Source organism: Grus americana, chromosome 12 (genome assembly GCF_028858705.1).
Source record: "Grus americana isolate bGruAme1 chromosome 12, bGruAme1.mat, whole genome shotgun sequence".
Lineage (NCBI taxonomy): Eukaryota > Metazoa > Chordata > Aves > Gruiformes > Gruidae > Grus > Grus americana.
The window spans coordinates 2,575,994-2,595,710 of record NC_072863.1 but is presented as its reverse complement, the minus strand read 5'-3'; the positions used below and the strand labels follow the sequence as shown (position 1 = coordinate 2,595,710).

The following is a 19,717-nucleotide window of genomic DNA, read 5'->3' as shown; positions in this document are numbered from 1 at the left end:
TTAATGTGTTTTTTCAAACCTAATGGATCAGTTCTTCTGGTCCAGGTGAGTGGTCATGTATGATCCAAAAGTTTTCATTACCATCAGATGAATGAACCCATTTCCTTGAGGGGTTAATGGGCTTAAAATGTAAAAAATTGAATTGATGCCCCAGGAGAGACTAGGTGTAGAAACAGAAGGGAAGAGGAACAGTAAAAGAGATTTAAAAAAAGGGAGAGAGATTGGTTAATAGAGATTGGTGATATTCTTCTCACCTATTTTGAATGACTACTACAATGCAGACATGTGAACCCCCTGTAAAGTAAATGGAGAAAAGCAGAATCCTCTGGGCCACAATTCCTTTCGATATATGATAGATCTCTCTTCCTTCCAATCAATTAATTGCATCCTAAAAACATCTATTTCTCACCATTGACTTTAAAGGGATTTTAGATGACTAGCTCAGATATAGCTGTCTACACAGTAAGTGATTAAAGTTGGGTTAGATGAGCTGGCAGACTACATGGATTTTTTTTTTCTTCCTTCATGCAAACCCTAAATCAAAAGGCATCTCATCAGAGTATTATAAAATACAGCCTTCAGAGGGATAGTCTTCTACTTCTATATTCTGGCATCTGAAGGGAGGAGGGAGACTCCCATCAATTTAGAGAGAGGTAAAGATTTCATCTCCCTCTAGAAATCATGGCCATAATGGGAAATTCAGACATTTATGAGATTTGCTTAGCCAAGGCATAGCCGAGCATGTAGATGTTTCTGTTTGTATTTATCGTATTATAGCAAAAGCAGAATAAAATACTATTTTTAGGGTTGTTTTTTTTCTTCTTTTCCCCCCCCTTCTTTTTATTCTGCTAATGGCCCAGCGTGCACCTGGGGGGCAGATGCAGTCTGTGTGACATTATAAACTGAACTCTTTACTAGCCCTCTCCCTGTGACTGCAAAATAGGGATAAACTGCAGGTGTTTATTAATGGGAAACCTCCCAAAGAAGCATTTACCAATCCACCGGAGAGGAATTCTCACAAAAAACCCATGCAAGTCGGTTTATGTTTGAATTTTAAAAACAGGTAAAGTTGTAAGCAATTTAAGCATGACCTACAAGTTTCTGGCAACTGGTGAATATTTCCCTTGGGTTTCAAAAGTTGGCAAACCCAATACATTATATAGATATATATATTTTTTTTTTTAAAGTCAATATGAATTTCAAGGACAAGAGAGAGCGAAGCAAAGGGTGACTTATTTTAGTTTTAAATCAGAAAGGGACTCACTGAGACACAGTGCATATATTTGTTTCCTCTAATCTAAATGTTCATTTCTTGACAATAATGGGTAAAGTACCAAATTATTATTGAAACATACAAATAAAGCGAGTGTCCCTTTTCCTATCTGTAAGTAATGCTCTTCTGCCAAATGATAGACATGACTGTATTTTTTCCTAATTGAATCTGCATATCTTTTCCTCGGATAATCCACTGCCGAATATTGATGGTTGCAATAATTGGCTCTTTATTGGTATATTGTGTTTTCTCTGGGATGTTTCAACTTTCTGCAGTAAATCCTTTTCAAGTTTTACTTCTTTTATGGTCTAGTCCTTTCAAAAGTCTCTAATTCTGGTGGAGCTGTAGGACTTTGAATAAATCTCAGTGTTTTGATTCGTTGTGCAAGTCATGTATTGGGAGCTGGTACCTCTCCTTTTATCTTTTCTAGCAGAAATACCTCAGTTGTTACTGGCTATATTTAGCAAGCGAGCTCAATCTTTCTCTTCTGTTTTCTTCTATTTGTCCTTAGCTTCAAGGGTTGGTGGCGCTTGGTAGTGGATAAATGCAAGAAAATCTAATAATGCCTTTCTAATATACCCATTTATCTGGTATCATGTTTTATTTTAACTCTTAATGCAACTGTATAATCATTGCTTCATTGCTATAATTGGATTTGGAAGTATATTTGTGCCATTTAATTACATCTATAGCATTTCTATAAGCTTATTCAGAGTAATTAGTAATCTTATAATTTTTAGTGGAATCATATTTTATATCCACTGTACTCATTTTTCTCTTCAAATTCTTCAACACATTTGCACCAATTTTGCTTTTTGCACTGGAATTTCTGGCATAAATAATCATTAAGATTTTTTTTTTCCTTTTTTTTTTCCACTGTGAATGCAAACAGAGTCTAATCCAGCTTTCATTGAAGTCAATGGTAATCTTTTCATTTACTTCGGTGGAAACTGGATCAAGCTAATAGGTTGCAAATTGCATTCAAGGCAAAGTTGCATCTTATCATGGAAATCATTGTGTAGCAAAGCACGGTGTATTGATGGAAGATACAAAATAGCTGACTGTTTCCAGATTTTCTTGCCAGATAATTTATAGATTCTCTTATCCAACTTTATTACTTGTGAGCTCATAAGTTATGGCATTGCGACAATTTTTTAAATATTATTTTTAACCTGATCTTTCTGACAAATTAAAAACCCTTCCAGTTAATGATTTTTAGGAAAGGGTCTAGAACTTTGCTTTCCAGACACCAAGTTAGCTGTCTATTAATCTCAATTAGGATAGCTTGAAATTGGGCAGTTTTTCAGTTATAAAAATTTTTTTCTTCATTTTTAGTTGAAAAAGAAACATTTGATACTTTTTTTTTTTTACCAGCTCTCTGTTGTGTCACTTCAGAGCTGTGTCAGTTCCTTGATATAATTGGTCCTCGTGCTGCTGAATATGAAAAGCTGTAAGCACTTCCATCTAAAAGTGTAATCCCAGCAAATTACGTTCCCAAGTAGGCACCATATACAATGCTCACTTTTTCCAACATTTTAATTTTGCAACGGCGGGATGCTAACTATATGTGCCAAGTCAGATTATTATTATTATTTTTTTTTAAACTATTGCAACTTGCTTGTTAAGGAGTTATTTTTCTCTTCTGCACTGCTCCCACTCTGTTGATTAGAGGTTTGTTGCTTTGGTAATGCCTCTCTCTCCTTCAGGCAGTTAATGATTACAGACAACTCTCTAACCTATAATTTTGGGGGAAGGTTATTGAGAAGGTGATATGGCAACAATTGTAATTGTTTCTGTAGCTTAGAAATGTCCTTAGTCTTTGCTGGCCAGGTATTAGGTCCTGGGGTTTAGAGTGGAAATGGTGTCCAGGATTAAAGACGCTTTCCTGTGTTATTTATTCCCAAATCATGCCAGTGCATAATGTTAGAAAGAATATTGTGAAAGATGGTAAAGTGCTATTTAATTTTTAATAAAACGTCAGTGCAGATGGTGCCTATTCCATCCCAGGCAGAAGGTGACCTTCGTAGGCTTGAGGATGGAGCCCCTTGGACCTCCAAGGAGAGGTGCTCAGTCAGTGGAAGGGTAACCCATAACTCTTGGCATGATTTTAGAGCCTCAGGAGCCTTTGTGGGCTGGAGCATCTTTGGTTTCAGATGGCAGGATACCAATCATTCGTTTGTCCAGCCTTTTGATTGAAAATCAATCATTTGAACAATTTGTGTTGGAGATTTTGTTATTCCTCCAACACGGAGAAGAGTTGTTTATGAGCCTTAAGTGGAAAAAACCCTTAACTTTAGTGATTTTGTTGCTAATAATTTGAATGGAGCAGTGTGAGCACCCATGCACCTGAAATTCAAGTCCTAAATGCTGCATTATTTGCATATTGTATGTAGGTGCCTTGCCATGGGAGCCGTGTTCCCACAGCGTGGGGACACTCCTCAGCAGAAGTTGGATTTTTCCAGTGGATGCATATGAGCAATTTGTACTGAAATTTTGTCAAAAAATGACTAGTGTTTTGCCACTTTAAAACCATAGAAACATCACAATGTTCTTTTAGAAATGACTCCATGAATTAATTGCAAATTACTTATTAATGAAACAAATATTCAGCTGTCACTTGAACTAAACTACACGATATGCTTAATGATTATTTTTTGAGAAAACACTTTTGTGCTTGTTTGATCTGCCTAGTGTTAACAGCGGTAGAAAAAGAGGAAAGCATTTGGTGTCAGAGTGGAAACTTGAAACTGGTAAAAAGAAAAAGGAGAGGAAAAAACCATCAGCCAATAGCTGCAAAATAGGTGAAAAGCCCAAAGAAATAGCAGATCCCTAACAATTATGTTGGAAAGCTGCTCTTCCAGGCAGACCGAGTTAGGTACTGAGGGTAAAATATGGTGACACAGGCAGGGAAATCTGGCAGCAAAGGGTTTCACAGCAATGTTAATTCAGGCGTGTTCCACATCCGTAAACTGAGCATCAGAGAATTCGCCTCATACGGGTGGGTAAATGTTTGCAAACTGCAGATAGACTCTCAAATGAATGCGAAATATCATCTGTAGTTCTGAAAATTATATAAAAAAAAAAATGCTGCTAATTAGGGAACGTGCATTCCTCCTGGCTCCGGCGTTGGTTTGGGACAACACCACTGGGCTTCCCTGCCCAGAAGGGACCTGGAACCAGCCGAGCAGTGGTGAGCCCAATGGGACCTTCATGGGTGACCATGGTGCACCCTGGGTGGGGGTGTCCACAAGCAGCTGTGCATTTTTTTCCCTTTGCTCTCCACTGCAAGAGGCTAATACAAATAGGTAATAAAGCCTTTACACTCTTTGCCGTGCTACTGGTGCTGTTACAAGAGCAGGAACACAGGGCAGTACACGAGCGATGCAGGTACGCCTGCATTTTGAACACATCTCAGGTGTCCTTCTGCTGGTGCTGCTGAATTATTTACCACTCAGCAAGCGTGTGCTGGCGTGAGATATTTAAAGGAGGGAATCTGAGGTGAAACTCCATCCGTTTACCCAGAGCTGACACTGGAATATTCATTATCACATTAAATCTAACCGCGGTGAAAATGAAGGCTTCCACTGATTATGTGCTTGCATAAAAGACTTCTTTGGTGGCAAGCCTGTGTGCCAGAGATCTGAATATAAAATCTAGTAAGTGGAAACCATTCTCTTTATGGTAAATTTGCCTTCTTGGAAGTTATGAGACTTGGCAGGTTTAAATTATATTTTAAACTTGTGGTGGATTATATGATTTTTCTAACTGGCCACAAGCAATACTAGATGAGCACACATCACACATGCCCAATCTCAGCCACAGGCATGAGTCAGGATTTCCCATACAAACAGTAAAAATCAAAATGCAGATTTGATATTCAGAGAATGGTACCTATTTATCTTGATATGATGTTAATTTTGCAGGCTTGTTACAGAGGTCTTCTCTTCTGGAGTGCTGGGGCAAACAGCCCTGTCTGCACACACCTGCCTTTCCTTCTCCCCCTCCATCCCGAGTTCGTGCTGGAGCAGAGTGAGCAGCACAGCTTGGAGAGGGGTTTGAGGAACCCTTTGGAATTACGATTGCAGAAACGTTCAGTAAAATGCATGGGACTAGCCCAAAAAGAGACACGAGGTATTTCCTCCCTTTCTTCATCCATTCCTTGCTCCTTCTCTGTCTTCCCCCTCCACCAAGGATCCTGTTGATTTTAAAGACTGAATTAAATCCTTTTCTCTGGACGGGTAGAGAGAATAATAGAAATGATGGGATGAAACACTTTGAAGGGCCACCTCTTAGGCAGGTTGTCCCACTGGGAAACGGGAGGGCTGTTTGCTCTAGTCTGCTTAGGTCTGTGGATGAGCTTCAAAGAAAAGTGGCGTACCAAGGGCTGCGTTTGATGGAGGTGGGCATGTACAGAAATGGGAGAATAAAACCTGTTTCTGTTAATGCTAAGAATGATGATTCACTCACAATTAGTGATTTATTGAGATATGTAACCGATTGCATTAGCACAAAGAATTAAAAAAAATAAAATGAAGTTCCTCCATCCCATAATACTTACAGCAGACTTTCTACTTTGGCAAATGACATGTAAGGAACAACATGACCAGCAGCCAGGCTTGCCTAGTCATAAATGGCGATTGATAAAGCTTGATTTGGAGCGTGGTTGCAATGAAATGATCATCTTCCAGAAAATCATGAGCTTTTTTTCCTCAGAATGCTGGAGATATTTTATGGCACGTTCTTCTCTTTATGCCTCCTGTTTTCATCTTTAGTTGTAAACGTACTTAGTGAGCGAGAATAAAACATAAACATACAGTAGATACAAAAGTGCTAAGCACCTTCAGCTTTCACTGATGCTTGTGCAGAACATAGACAGAAACAAAATGGTCTGTAACTGTAATCGAGAGGCAAAATAACTATGTTTAATCAACATTTTAAGGAGGAATTACATGTGCCACAAATCCCCTTTTATATTGCACTTAAAATCCCCTTACTTGCCCTTTAGTTTTCATGGTTTTCCTTATCTTCAGTGTCGCTTAATCATATTTCAACAGGATTTGCTTCCTCGCTGCCCATTTGCTCTTCCTTTCTAGTGCCACGTTAATGCCAGAACACCACCCCAATAGTTGCCTTCTACCACACTTTGATGTCAGACACCCCGGGATTTGGATTTTTATCATTCAGGTTCAAACAGAAAAGAAAAAATACCTGGTTAGTGGGAGTGACAGATACTATTTTCAAATGTAAATGTCTAGAGCTAGAGCAGAGGAACAACAGGAGACAAACACAACTCTTGTTTGACTCCTGTTGACGTTGAGTGTTGGTCCTGGGGGACCCAATGGCCATGATCTGCCCTGCTGCTGGCCATGGCAATGCTTCTGCTGGCCCCGGGGAGAGGATGCAGGCAGTGTGCTTTGCATCAAGCCTGTGCTAGCAGGAGGGTCATCCTCTGAGGATATTAAAAATATTAATCAATGAGTGGAGAGGGCAAGGCTGTGTGCCTCTGGGCACCCCCTTCGCTTGTGTGGGTTGCCCAGTTAGGTCTGAGTTTGCTGAATCAGAGGCATCATTTTGAGAGTCTTCATGTGTTGTATTAATCCTAAAAGTATTGCATTAGTAATCTTTGTGTATATATATCTGTCTTATTTTCAGAGTTAAGGAACACTTTGTGTATTGTATCTTGCTAGTTTAGGAACATAACGGGGTGGGAAGGTCTCCGTGAAAGGGCAGAATGTTTTTCTTTCAGTGTTGACAAGAACTCTCCTGAAACAGTTATGTACTGCCTTCTGCGCTAACAAACTTAAAAAAATATAATAATTTTATATAAATCTATTATAATTCATCATATAAGTGTGAGTTAGTCCTTGGATCACTGATTGGAAGAGGTCTGTGAGTGTAGCTGGGGATATTATCCTCTCTCTCACATCACTATCTTTGCTGGGCATTAAGCTCTCATGCTAATTCATAAGAAAATGTATTTTTTAAAGATATTCAATGTCTGCAGTGGCCAATATTTGAACCTCTGTTCTTGAATTATTTTTTAATTAAACACAAAGTTGTTGTTTTGTTTTGTTTTTTTTTTATAAAAAAGTGCCCCAAAGTACAGTTAACCCAAATTCTGAGGAGTTTGTGCCAGCAGAAGTCAGTCTTGCCATTTTCACAGAATCACAGAATGGTAGGGGTCATTATTTTCAAATAATATTTGCATCATATCTCACAAAGCCAAGCAGGGAGCTGCCTTGTTACAGGAATCCAGAAGGTCCATCACAGTGGTGAGGGTCACAAGCTCAGAAGATGCTCGTTCATGCTCAGAGCAGTGACAGCAAAATACATCAGAAATCAGATCTGCGAGAGCAGCGCTGGAGACTGACCCCCCCGCAGGGCTCTGTCCTTGCCCTCCTGGAGGATGACTCTTGATTTTCTTCGGTCTGGTGTTGCGTGAGCTGGTTTTGGTGGGAGCGAACCAAAAGGAGACGGGTACTACCAGAGTACAGGCAAGGGAGGGTGCCCAGGGGGTCAGCAGAGGACGGGGCAGAGGGATGCCTGGGACAGACTCTTAAAGGACAAATTTAGAAAGAAATGGTTGCTTGGGGGAAGATTAAAGAGGTCTTCTTCAATACACAGCTGTGACAGCAAGAGGGAAGACGTGCGGGAAGGCTGGGAAGAAGGTAGGAGCGAGTGGAAGAAGCCGAAGCAGAGGCTGTTGCTGAGGTTGACAGCTTGAACAATGAGATGAAAGGGCGTGTTCGATTTTGATTTGGTTAATGAATATGTGACGAAGAAAGAAACTCACGGGCTGATTGTCTGCAGGGGAAGAGACTTTAGGAGGAAGCGTGGGGCAGATGTCTGAAGAAGTTACCACGAGGTTGGTCGTGGCACAAACAGCTATGAAGGAGTTAGAAAAGGAGGGATGGCTTTAGCAGCATTTAGCAAGAAAATGGAGTATGAAGAATAGTATGAACTGTACTGAAAGCGTTGTTGCTGCTGCTGCTGTTATCATTATCATTACTATTATTATTATTATTATTATTTACTAAAGGCTGGCTTGTTTTGAATCTAATAAATAGCTTCTGTCAGAAAAATAGAGAACAAATTTCGAATGTTGGCTTTTACTTCAATTTCATTTATTAGAGCAAAGATGGTTAGTTCTCTTTTACTAATACCTTGTAAAGTAAACAGAGTGCAAACATTCAGCATGACAGAGATGGTTAAGGTGATTAACCATTGAAATTTGGTTCCACACTGAGCATATAAGAAGGAAGAAAAGGATGACAATTAATACATTACTATAATAGAGACACTACTAATAGGTACTAATAATGGTTCTCTGTTATTTATGGTTAATTTTAGGAGAGAGAGAGTTCATTTTTGGCCCAAAGCAGTAGAGGCGAGCATTGAAGGAGGGGAAAAACCTTGTAACCGAGTAGAAATTTCAGTCGTGAGCTGTAAATGGAAGTTGAGCTGGATATTGAGAAAAATTCAAAAAAAGATAAAAACATTTTCAGTTTGGTAGTTCTTCACTGGTTCTGCAGTTTGGCAGCTGTCAACATCTCAAAATATCATCTCACCCAAACTGTTGAAAGAAAGAAACCCTTTGATTTTTCCCTTGAGACTCCCAAGCTGAAAATGGACTCTTTGTAGTCTCAGCCTCATTTCAGACAGGTTTTTTTTTTTTTTAAAAAACATTCTTGCTGGCAGAAACAACTAATTCATAAATAGAGTCTCTGTTAATTAAATAAGTTTTATCGTTTTAACTTGCCTTTTAAAATGAAAAAGAAAGTAAATCTCTAACATTTTCTTCTTTATTACAAATCTTAAGGGACCGAGCATTACATTTCTTGCATCATTAATAATGCAAATTAGTTTTTGTTTGGGTCTCACATAAGTTTATAGTTAGAAGTAAATATTTAATGCACAGATCTGGGAAATCAACTCGTATATAGCAGAAATTTTACTTTATAGTTAAAGTTAATGTAAGAAAGATGGGCGGCACTGTGGTTTCTGTTTATTTAACCTTTCTGGCTCTTGCTTTTCTTTCAGTGGAACTCTTTGTAACTTGTCATTAAACCCTGTTATATTCCTACAGTATCTGTTTTTACTATCTTTACAGTAGCCACAGCGTTCAGCATTTAATACCATTTTAAAGTAAAGGTTAAACATATATAGCGTACTTAGGGCTACAAGGATTATATTTTCGGTCCTGATTATTGGCAGGAAAACCAGGTGATTATTTACAAGAATATCTAAAAATTTGTTGACTTTGCAGATGTTTTTTTTCTTGGTTTGCTTAATGAAGCAATAGTCAGATAGCCAAATAAGATTAAACTGCACCCGGGGCCTCTATATCGTGCATAGTAATGCCTCGTGAGGGCGAGTGTAAAATACTTTGACTCGTTTACTTGTTAACACAGGGCTAATCTGCAGATAGTGTATATATCCTATAGCAGGTTTTTTTCTGCCCTGTGTTTTTCCACGTTATTTCTGAATATATCGTGCCTCTCTCATATGTAATGTCTGTAGGAATGATACTACCGCGGACAAATTGCGGGTGTTTCACCACGACGTCTGTGCGTTCTGTAGCGACTCTTTCTTTTGCGTGTGTGGTGGATCACAGAAAATAATAAGTATCCCGTTATTTTGTGCATGAAATCTGATAGTGAAAAAGACACCAGAGAGAATTCTTCAGTGATAAAAATTTAAATAGACCCATTTATCAATATGACAGAGATTTGACCTGAAAGTTAAAGTGTTTGCAAGTTAAGCAGGGTTGTGTAAAGAAAGTTGAGGCTGTGCTACAGATAGACGGTGGGTTTTGTAAGTTGTTAAATCAAAATAAAAGGTATTGACAAAACAATAAATTGCCTGTATCACCCCATCTAATACCTTCTGGAAGCACCAAATACATTCTCCACACTAAAGATGTGTGAAGCTTTCCCCTTTCTCATACTTTTGTTCTTCTACTCAAACACATTCGCGCCGTGGTCGGTTTTATAACAGACTTGGCACCGGATTGCGCCTGTGAAGGCTTCGCCAGGGAACTCGCTCGGGGCGGCGTGGTGGGGAGCGGGGCTGGTGGCATTGCTCTGCCCTCAACAGCGTTACTGAGCTTTGCAGGTGGGGTCTCAACCACTCTCTTGGGGTTTAAAAAAAAAAAAAAAATAACGGCGCTAATATCTTTACTGCGAGAAGGGGGAGCACAGTGCTCTGCTCTTTGCTCTCCTCGGGAGTGCTCAGCACCGTTTCCGTGCTGGAAATCCGCGGGGTTCGGAGGGGGAGCAGCGTCTGGCAGCAGCCGCTCTTCGGGGTGCGCTCCTCTCAACCAGGGATGCTTTGGGGAGCCGGGAGGCGTGAGGCAGTTAATGCCACCCGTGTAACGATGCACCTTCCTCGGAGAGGGGCTGAGTTTGCTCATTGCGGGGGGAGGCAAACGGCTGTGGGACCCGCCGGGGACGGGGAGGTTGGGGAGCGGGTGGGGGGCAGGTCTTCACCCCTAGATTCGTTAGCTGGGACCTGCTTTTTCCTCTGGCTCCTCTGACTCGGGGGGGGTTGGAGGGTCATACCCCCTACCTAGGGCTTCCCCACCGAGGAGAGAATGAGGCTGGCTCTCTTTGGCTTGAAAACTACACAGATTTGAGACTATTTCCCCTCCTGCAGATTTTTCCATGGAGAGGAGCATAGAAGACATTACTATTTATAGTGCACAGTACGTGTACACAGCGTGACATCCACCGGCTTTTCAAGCAAACATCCTACCAGTTTGGAGGGGGGGAGGTTTTCCATCTCGGTGTCCCCGAGATGCCCTGTCCCCTCTCCCAGGGAGGTGGGAAATTACACAGGGGTAGCACCCATCTCCCTGTGTCTATACGTTTCTTTCACTTATTTTTAGATGAAGATACTTGCCCCCCTCCCCTGCCGTGGAGCTGATCGTGAGGTTCAAAGCCAAAGCAAGTTTTCAGTACAAATAACATGACTTTTAAGGGGAGGGAAGGGGACCCAAAGCAATGAAGGTACAAAGGGGTCACGGAGCATCTGCGGAGTCTGGTTTGGGGATGGACGGCTTGTGTGCGCAGGGGGAAATGAAGACAGGAATGTGCATTGGTTTTACTAAGGATTTTGGGGAGTTTTCAAGGGGATGGCGCCAGCAGTGGGACCTGGGTTTCCCCACTGCCCGCTCCCTGCCTGACCGCTGGGTCGCACGGCGTCTCTTTGTGTTCGTGTGTGGGTTCGGGAAAGCAGAACGCCTTCATCTAAGCTCGATTCTCGATACGGAAAAGATAGCTGACAATGGCAATAAAAATAACAGTAAGCAGTTGGAAAGGCCCAGTTCAAATCGTGCTCTGTCAACAGCTTTGCAATCTGTATAAATATGAGCGGAAAGACAAACAACTCTGATTTCTCTTTAAGAATGTGAGTATCCATTGTCGTAGATTTAAATTAGGATGTTTTACTTGTACTGTATGTAAATTCCTTCTTGGCAAATAACCCATGTCCACTAATGTATGTGTATTTTGGGTCTGTATAGTTTTGGTCTCTGCGAAATACAATGAAATTTGATAGCACACAGAAATACTTGCATGGAATGTCAAATTTTTTGTGTGTGCTTCTCACATATCCATAAAAGAGTTTACACATTTCTAATTACTCATTCAAAAAGAGACTTTACAGCACTTTTAAAAGAGAGCCATTTTTTTCCCTACTGTGTTCTGTTTTTACAGCTTGTGGAAAGCTTATTTAACGAAAGTTTAAGTAATCAGCGAAAGTCATTTCTGAGAAAAGACTGACAGATATGAAGCCTCTTTTCACACTTCATAAGAGGTGGAGATAGTAGCCATAAAATTTGCAGCTGAATAGTACTCTGTTTAGCTTAAGTTATAGAATTATTAGCGTTTCAGGAGTATGATGGGTTTTAGGAGGTTAAGTATTTTAAATGATTATATATGCTTTGTGTAGCTGAGCTCTAAGGGAGCAATACTAATAGCAACCTACCCCTCCAAACCCAGCAACCTGCACGCTCCCGTGGGGCTGATGTTGCGCTAAAAATATGTGTTTGCAGCTGACTTAGCTTCATGATGTATTAATAAAATGCTAGCGATAGGTTCCCTTTACAGAGGCGCACCTCTGGCTATGAAAGTATGAATTCCCGGGCTATGGAAACGAACAGACGGCGTACGTCGGTAAGAAAAGAGTCAGTGGGGAGGTCAGCACCATCAGCATCTCTGTCCCAGCTCCTGCAGAGCAGGGACACGCAAGTTTTACTGTATGAGAGACCTGGCTGTAGACTGGTTGAGAATAAGTGACTTATTTTGCAGGTCTGCAGGTCTAGCACCAATTACGTGCTAGAAAGAGCTGAATAAAAGAGGAGAAACTTGGCCATGTTATGAGAGAGAAATGAGAAATCTCCATTTCAGCTCATATAAATGGGCATGCCTTTTAGAGACAGTAATAGGCATTTGAGTGTGAATCTTTCTAAATGTTATGAGATGCCCAGATGTTATGGCAATGGGTAGCACATACGAATACTTACGGCGACATATAAATAAGCAAACAAAAGCAATTACTAAAGGCATTTAAATGTTACGCTCTCTGTATCATCCTTTCAACCCAGGTTGGGTGTTTTGTTTTGTTGGGTTTTTTTTTTTTTTTTTTTTTTTTTGTGGTGCTTTAGATGTAACTGCTTGCCCAGGAACAAATAGCAGAAAGGCTTTCATAGTTCTTTAACATAAATTGTGTGAGCTGGAGACTAGTCCCACTGCAGTTACTTTGAGATCTGCCATTGGTTTCAATAGAAAAGAACCAGATCAGGGAGGCATCCTTCCTCCGCATTGTGGCAGCCATGGTATAATAACACAAACATAACAAAGTGGCTCACCGTACAACTTACATCAATATGTGGTTTAAATACGTGTAGCGTAATGTTTATATTTTTTTTAATTCACTTTTATGTGAGCCTAATACAGCCAGCCTCATAAAGCTCACTCTTGCACCAGATTAAAGCGATGTCTTTGTAGCATTTACTGGTTGTTCATAAATCACGGTGGCACTTTGTTACTGTCCACAAGCTGGTTTTCATGCTAAAGGTTTCAATCATTAATACGTACAGTATTATCTCAGGCATAGTTTTAGTCCTAGAGAAATTACGCCGAGAAGCGCTTTTGCTCGTCTGGCATTTGCGGAACATGCGTGTGTACGGCATGCCATTTGAAAGCTGATACACACGATACCATTAGCTGCTGTACTAACCAGCACTGTAACTAAATATACAGAAAATTCTCCTGTGTATTTATGCAACACAGGAAAAGTACCGATCATGCCAGTTTTCACATTCCCAGTGTTTACCTCTGACATTTATTTCCACTCAATTCAAGGTTTTCTGGGCGTCAAGCACTTAGATTTCAGGTACAGAAGTGCCTTGATTTGTCAGACCCTACAGGTTTTCAGCTTTGCTTGTTAAGACCAACAATTCCTAAATCCTATTCAGTTGACTCTGAAAACTGTATTCGGGAGGCGTTCAGTGATCCCGCATTCAAACGGTTAATTTGCACTATGTTCTGTTAAAGAAAAGGAAAACTGTCACCCTGTCATTTTAGAGTCTGACACTAAGCTTGTCAAAAGAGACAGCTGTTAAACTGAATTACTGTTGACATGCAGAGAAACGGCCCTTGCCAGATGTAAAGGACATCTGCGGCAATGAAGTGGTACAGGGTGGCTTTTAAAATGTGGTCATACTGGTATTTGAATAGAGCGTCTATGGCATTAAAACGTGGCCTTGACTCAGACAGTTTAAGGCAGCGAACCAGAGCCAATGAGAAGCACAAAGAAGTGCTGATCTGTTGCTGTATCCATAACTTATGCATGAATATGAAAACAGCGCAGTGTCAAAGCTATTAAGCTCTTATCTTGTATCCGGGAGGATGTGGGTTTAAAACACGGTAGGAAATATTTCGTATTTCTGGGTCCTTGAATGTGCGGGTAGGTGAGGTGTAAACTCATAAGGTGGATTAGGCAGGGGATGAATAGGAATAAGTCTTCTTGTCTTCAGCGAACAACCGCTCAGACAAGAATTGCAAAGGGCTTTAAGCTTAGGAAGTGAGGGCTGGATGTGCCTCGCCGCTGTCGCCGATAAGGCTGCCGGCGTGCAGAGCGCATGGGTGGGAGCTGGGGAGGTTGTCCTTCGGAGAGGGGAGCAAATGAAAATGGAAATAGCTGCACGGAGAGGCCTGTAAAATTTTGTCTGTGTATCTTAATGTGATTTTTCATAAAAAAGTCGGAATACCGAATTCATTTTGTAAGAAAATGTAGATATTATGAATGTTTTATAATTTAGCGATTGAACCAACAGTAGGGAATTCTGCACATTATATAAGTGTGAGAGTCTTTGATTTGCATGGTTTTAGGGCAGGAATAAAGCTGTTTTGGAAAAAAAAATATATCAGTTAAGCAGTTTTGCTAAATGTATGAAAAATGGAATGTTATGAGATGAAGCATGTATTCATTACGAAATGAAATTGATGTTTGAAGCTAAAAAAAAATATTCAGGCCAAACATAATTTTGAATATGTTAGCAGATCATATCTGGATTTATTTGTATGTTTAGTGGTGGCGGAAACCAAAGAGTTTGCCATCTGTGGGGAAGGCGGCAAATGATATTTCTAAATCATATAAGCTAACCTGCTCCTTTCTGCAGGAAAGCAACAACGGCAACAATAATTTGCTCTAGGCAGCAAAAATGCTGGGAGAGATGGGTGTGAGAGGTGTTTTCTTCTTTGTAAGAGCAAAGTTTGCTTCCCAAGCACCTAGATTTCTCTACGCAGAAGGGCTGATGTCAGTTGAGGTGGACTCGTTCCCTTACGCTTCCTCTAAGGGTGGTGGAAAGACCAGGGCTCGTTTAGGTCTTGAGATGATTTGAGCTGGTGTCCTGCATTGCTCCGAGAGCATCCCTTTACCACGGAGAGCATTTGGCATCCTGTGCTGCCCAAACTGTGTTGCTACCGTTGCCTACCACCGCGATGCCAAGGGGTGGATGATCTGTGCTCGTGGTCCAGCTGGACGGCCTCCAGATGGCTGAAGAGATGAGGGGTAGCGTGTAATTTATGGAGGTGACCCTACGCAGCGCAGAGGGCTGCTGGGTAGTGCTGCTGCCAAATCTGACCAACGGGCCACCTGCACGTGTAACCAGCGGTGCTCCCACCGGTCCATATGGCCGTGGTTGGCTGCGTCACAGCAGTAGGTGGCTTTACAAGTACGAATATCTGTGATCTAACACAGCCCATCCTGAAATCACATTTATCAACAGCTGCCAGAGGTCTGCCAGGTACGAGGGAGGCAGTAAGTAGTGTCAGCATTTAACCACCGTGGCACGTGCAGCAAGCAGCGAGTAGCTGTCGTGTTTGTGCAATCTCCAGGACTCAGGGACGTGTTTGTCCCGGTTTCTGCTGGGAGGCTTTTGAGAGGAGCAGTCAGGATGACCGTGCTCCCCTGGGGTTGGAGCACATGGCTACATTTTGGATTTTAGGATGCTGGTGGGACAGTTGGTTCTTCAAGAAGAACCTTTTTATGGGGACACACAGTAGCTGCTTGACAGCAATTCAAAGGCAACCTAATGCCAGCTAGCACCTGGCTAGCTCTGTCCAGTGTGTGCTGCAAGCCATGCGTGTGAGGAGAACCTTGTTGATGATACAGCCACGTTCATGGCGACATTGTCAGATGGCTCATTTCTCACCTGGTGGGGTTTGGTAAGATCTCAGTGACAAATACAGGAAAGGAAATGTAAATAAAAATGTTTAATTAAAGAAGTTTTGAATGGTAGTTGCCTAGCAGGGCCACCACTATCTCATGTGTGTATTCTGGGGACCGCTGGAACCCACGGGACACCGTCCAGGAGCTTCCAGCCTGGTGGAGTAAGGGCAAGGCACAGCTAGGAGGAAATTACTTTACAGTGATTTTCTGCCTTCCCGCTCGGCTGCTGTACGTGCCGTTGTCTGTGCTGACCCAGCAGCATCAGTACTGAAGTGTCCACAAAGACAGCACCGATTCGCAACCACCCTGTGGCTGTGCTGGGATGGGGCTTGGGTGGTCGTCTTCACCCTGCCCATCTTACATGAGTTATTTGGGCAAAACATCAAATACCTCTTCAGAAGGACGTTGTAGGCGGCAGTAAAAAAGGCTGAAATCTCAGTATCTGCTCTTCCCTGATTAGGTAAGGCTGCAGCTCAGTGTCGGAGGTTCTATCCAGTGCAGACTCACCTATTTGCAGAAGTTTAACTACGCTGTAATTATTAACTTTTTACAAACAAGGACAAGGTGGACCATTTAAATAAACAGGAAGAAGCTTATTACCAGATGGCAGGTTTTTCTGATAGCTCTTATAATATCATCATTAGTTTATTAAAGCTTTCCGTGAAAAAATCTCTTTCTCCTAATCTAAGCTCTTTCATACAGCTTCTGATTTTGATTGACACCAAAATAAAATAACTAACCTATAAATTATAACGTATGATTTAAATGATGTATAAATGCATTATTTGTAAGGCATTGCAAGGATCATCAGCGTGCAACATAAGCAATTTTAAGAAAATAAAAAATATTTTACCAAGATAATAATAAGGCAGAATGCAGCTCTTTTTGTGAGTATTCTCACCGCATGCTTATATTAATTGTAATAATCAAACAAACCTGGAGAAAAGCCCTATGTCAACAGCCATTTGAACTTCATCGTGCAATCAGTCCCGGGTCAAAAATTAAAATCTATACTGTTTGTCTCAGACAGGCACGCAAATTTCTGTCATAGAAGTCACCCCCAAATTCAGGTTTGTAAATATGTTCCTACTCACCTGCGTGTTGATGTTGGAAAGGCATCTTTCTCCTTCCATTCAAGCCAAGAAATGAAACTTTCTGGGGTTTGTGTGTTGACTGGGTGATGCTCTCCGCCTGCTGTGTCCTGACACAGCGAGCAGGGCTGAATTTCTCCAGCTGAAGATCTACCCCCCAAGCTTTAGTTTCCCATTTCAGTATCACAGCCAGCCTGGGAACTAGGTCACTGACAAACAGAAAATAATGCACAATGGCTCGTTATAATCCATCCGTCTGTTTGGAAAACCCCGCGATCTCCAGGCAGGGAAAGGAATCCTTGCTACTTTTTAAACACCGTATTTCAAATTGGGGTTTCTAATTAGCCTGATAACAGTTCATTACTGTAAGAAGGATCTTACATGAATGGAAGTTATTCTACCCAACGTCAGTGCCGTGGGCTCAGAGTTTGCTCAGTAGGGCCGTCTCATCGTGTTAGTGCTTGGTGAGTACCATTAATGTGCTTCAAATTTGACTGTACGAGTCCCGTAGTGGAAGATGTGGCTCTCGCCCCTAGAGGTTTGCAGTGTAAAATGAGTTAATAGCACATGTCGGGCTAGATCTGAGCGCATATTATAAATGACTAATTTATTTCTTGAATTTAGCATTCCCCCCTGCTCACATTGTGATTTCTATGAATATTTTCCTGCATAAAGGGTTTTTTTTTTTTTTTTTTTTCTTTCTTTTTCTCTAGTGGTATGAATGGGAGAAATATATATTTGCAAACCGAGGTGGTTGTTACCTTTCCTTGCTTGGATGTTCACAGCATGTTTCTGGCAAAAAATCTAAACTTCAGTTTCCAAGGCTGTGGACAGCAAAGGGCACGTCTCGCAGAGATAAAATGAGACTGATGCAAATAAATATCCTCACAGCATGATGGGAAGCCTTCTCAGTGTTGAAAACCATCAAGGTATATGCTCCATGTACGGTCAAAATCCGAGGCAACATTTACTCTGGATTTATACAGTTTAACACTGCAGGGAGTTTGGGATCTTCATAAACTATAACTCTGCCATCTCCTGAATATTTTTGGTGGTCCGAAATCTTTTGTGATCCAAGCTAGTTTGCAGTGTGACTAGTCTCAAGGTAAGGTCATGGGGAATGACATCGTTTCTTCAGTGTAGTTTTCCCCGTGTGTCATTCTTGAAGGGCAGCTGCAAACGTACTCTTTGCTGACTGGCTTGGTAAACCACGTTCTGTGTAAATATATTGATATATACCTGATGTGACTTAAGCTAAAGAAGAACCAGACATGTGCGAAGGAGGAAGGTGGCTTCATTTTTGTCTTTGCATTGAGCGTGTTTCTTGTTCCACTGTATTTTTCACTAGAATTTAATCTTTTTGGAAGCACTGTAGAGAGCCAGGTAATATCTTTAGACCTGGCCCATGCCCATAAAAGTATTTTAAAATTAATTTCATGGGTACAACCAACTTCTCCAAATATCAGCTTTTTCTCTTTTTAACCATAAATGTAGGTATTCCACTCTTCCTGCTTTGTTTTCTTTTTAGAAATGCTGTTTATTACACCGAACTGAGTGACCATGCACTGACTAGGATTTTTCTCTAAATTAAATGGAAAAGCCTTTTTTTTTTGCATTATGTTGTCTCATGTAATCAGCTATCATCTTGTTACAGGTTATTTAATTTCCAACAGAGGAATAAAGTTTTGATTATTTTCGCTTTTTCTATGGGGACTTTTCATATTTTATAAAGCTGTAGGTATAGGTAAGGATGGGGAAAGAGGAGTGCAGGTATTGGTAGTACTCACTGAGTAGCTGATTTGCAGATACGGGTGTCCCCTGGGGCTGGCTTGCAACCAGATGACCAACACGCTTCACATGTTATTTATTCATCTGGCTACTTAGCGCTTCTTATTGTTTCTCTTATATGAATTAATTTACCTTATAAAGCACTCCTTGCGATAATCAATGACTCATTACCCTGAAAACCTGTGGGAAAGATTAATTAAATGAAAAGTGCACAAGAGGAATGTTCAACTTTTGTATTTCCAGTGACCCAGATGTTTAGTGCTTTCTTTATGCCGAGTTCTCATAAGTTACAGGAGAGGTTTTTACCTTGAGCCACGGGGAGTTCAGATGGCTTAGAACACGGTGATATTTCCTAGACATACCAAATCCAGTTCATTTATCATCAATATCCACAGGAAATAATAATCTGTTTATACATCACATTTCTCTGAGCTCTGCGAGGTTCTTGTTACGAAATCCTTCCAGCTGCTTTTCTCATTCCCACAGAAGAATTGCATGTGAAGGGTTACCGCTTACCCGTCAGTTACTCTAACAATTATTGACTGATAACCACTGGTAATCCCAACTCTCTGACGATCTTTGATAAGGGTTTTGTGTAGTTATCACGCTCTAAAATGTCGCCTCACCCGCAAAGGTCTTGAACTTCAGGTTGGGTAGGTGACACAGCCACCTTTTCTGGATCCTTGAATAGAAAGAGGTTAATAATATGGAACATGGAGCTTTTGCAGCTACAGAAATGTTGTGTAAAACTGAGAGTCGGTGTGAAACTCCTGCTTTCTGCCCCACGGGAGTGATTCCGTCCTGTTACCTTTGCTGAAGTGATGCTTGC

General features: G+C 41.1%; 1 long non-coding RNA gene across 12 annotated transcripts in view; it reads left to right on the top strand.

Annotated features, from left to right (window-relative positions):
• The window catches only part of LOC129211956 (uncharacterized), an 89,080-nt gene that overhangs the window by 54,948 nt on the left and 14,415 nt on the right, over positions 1–19,717 (top strand). The gene's annotated exons all lie outside the window — the stretch shown is intronic.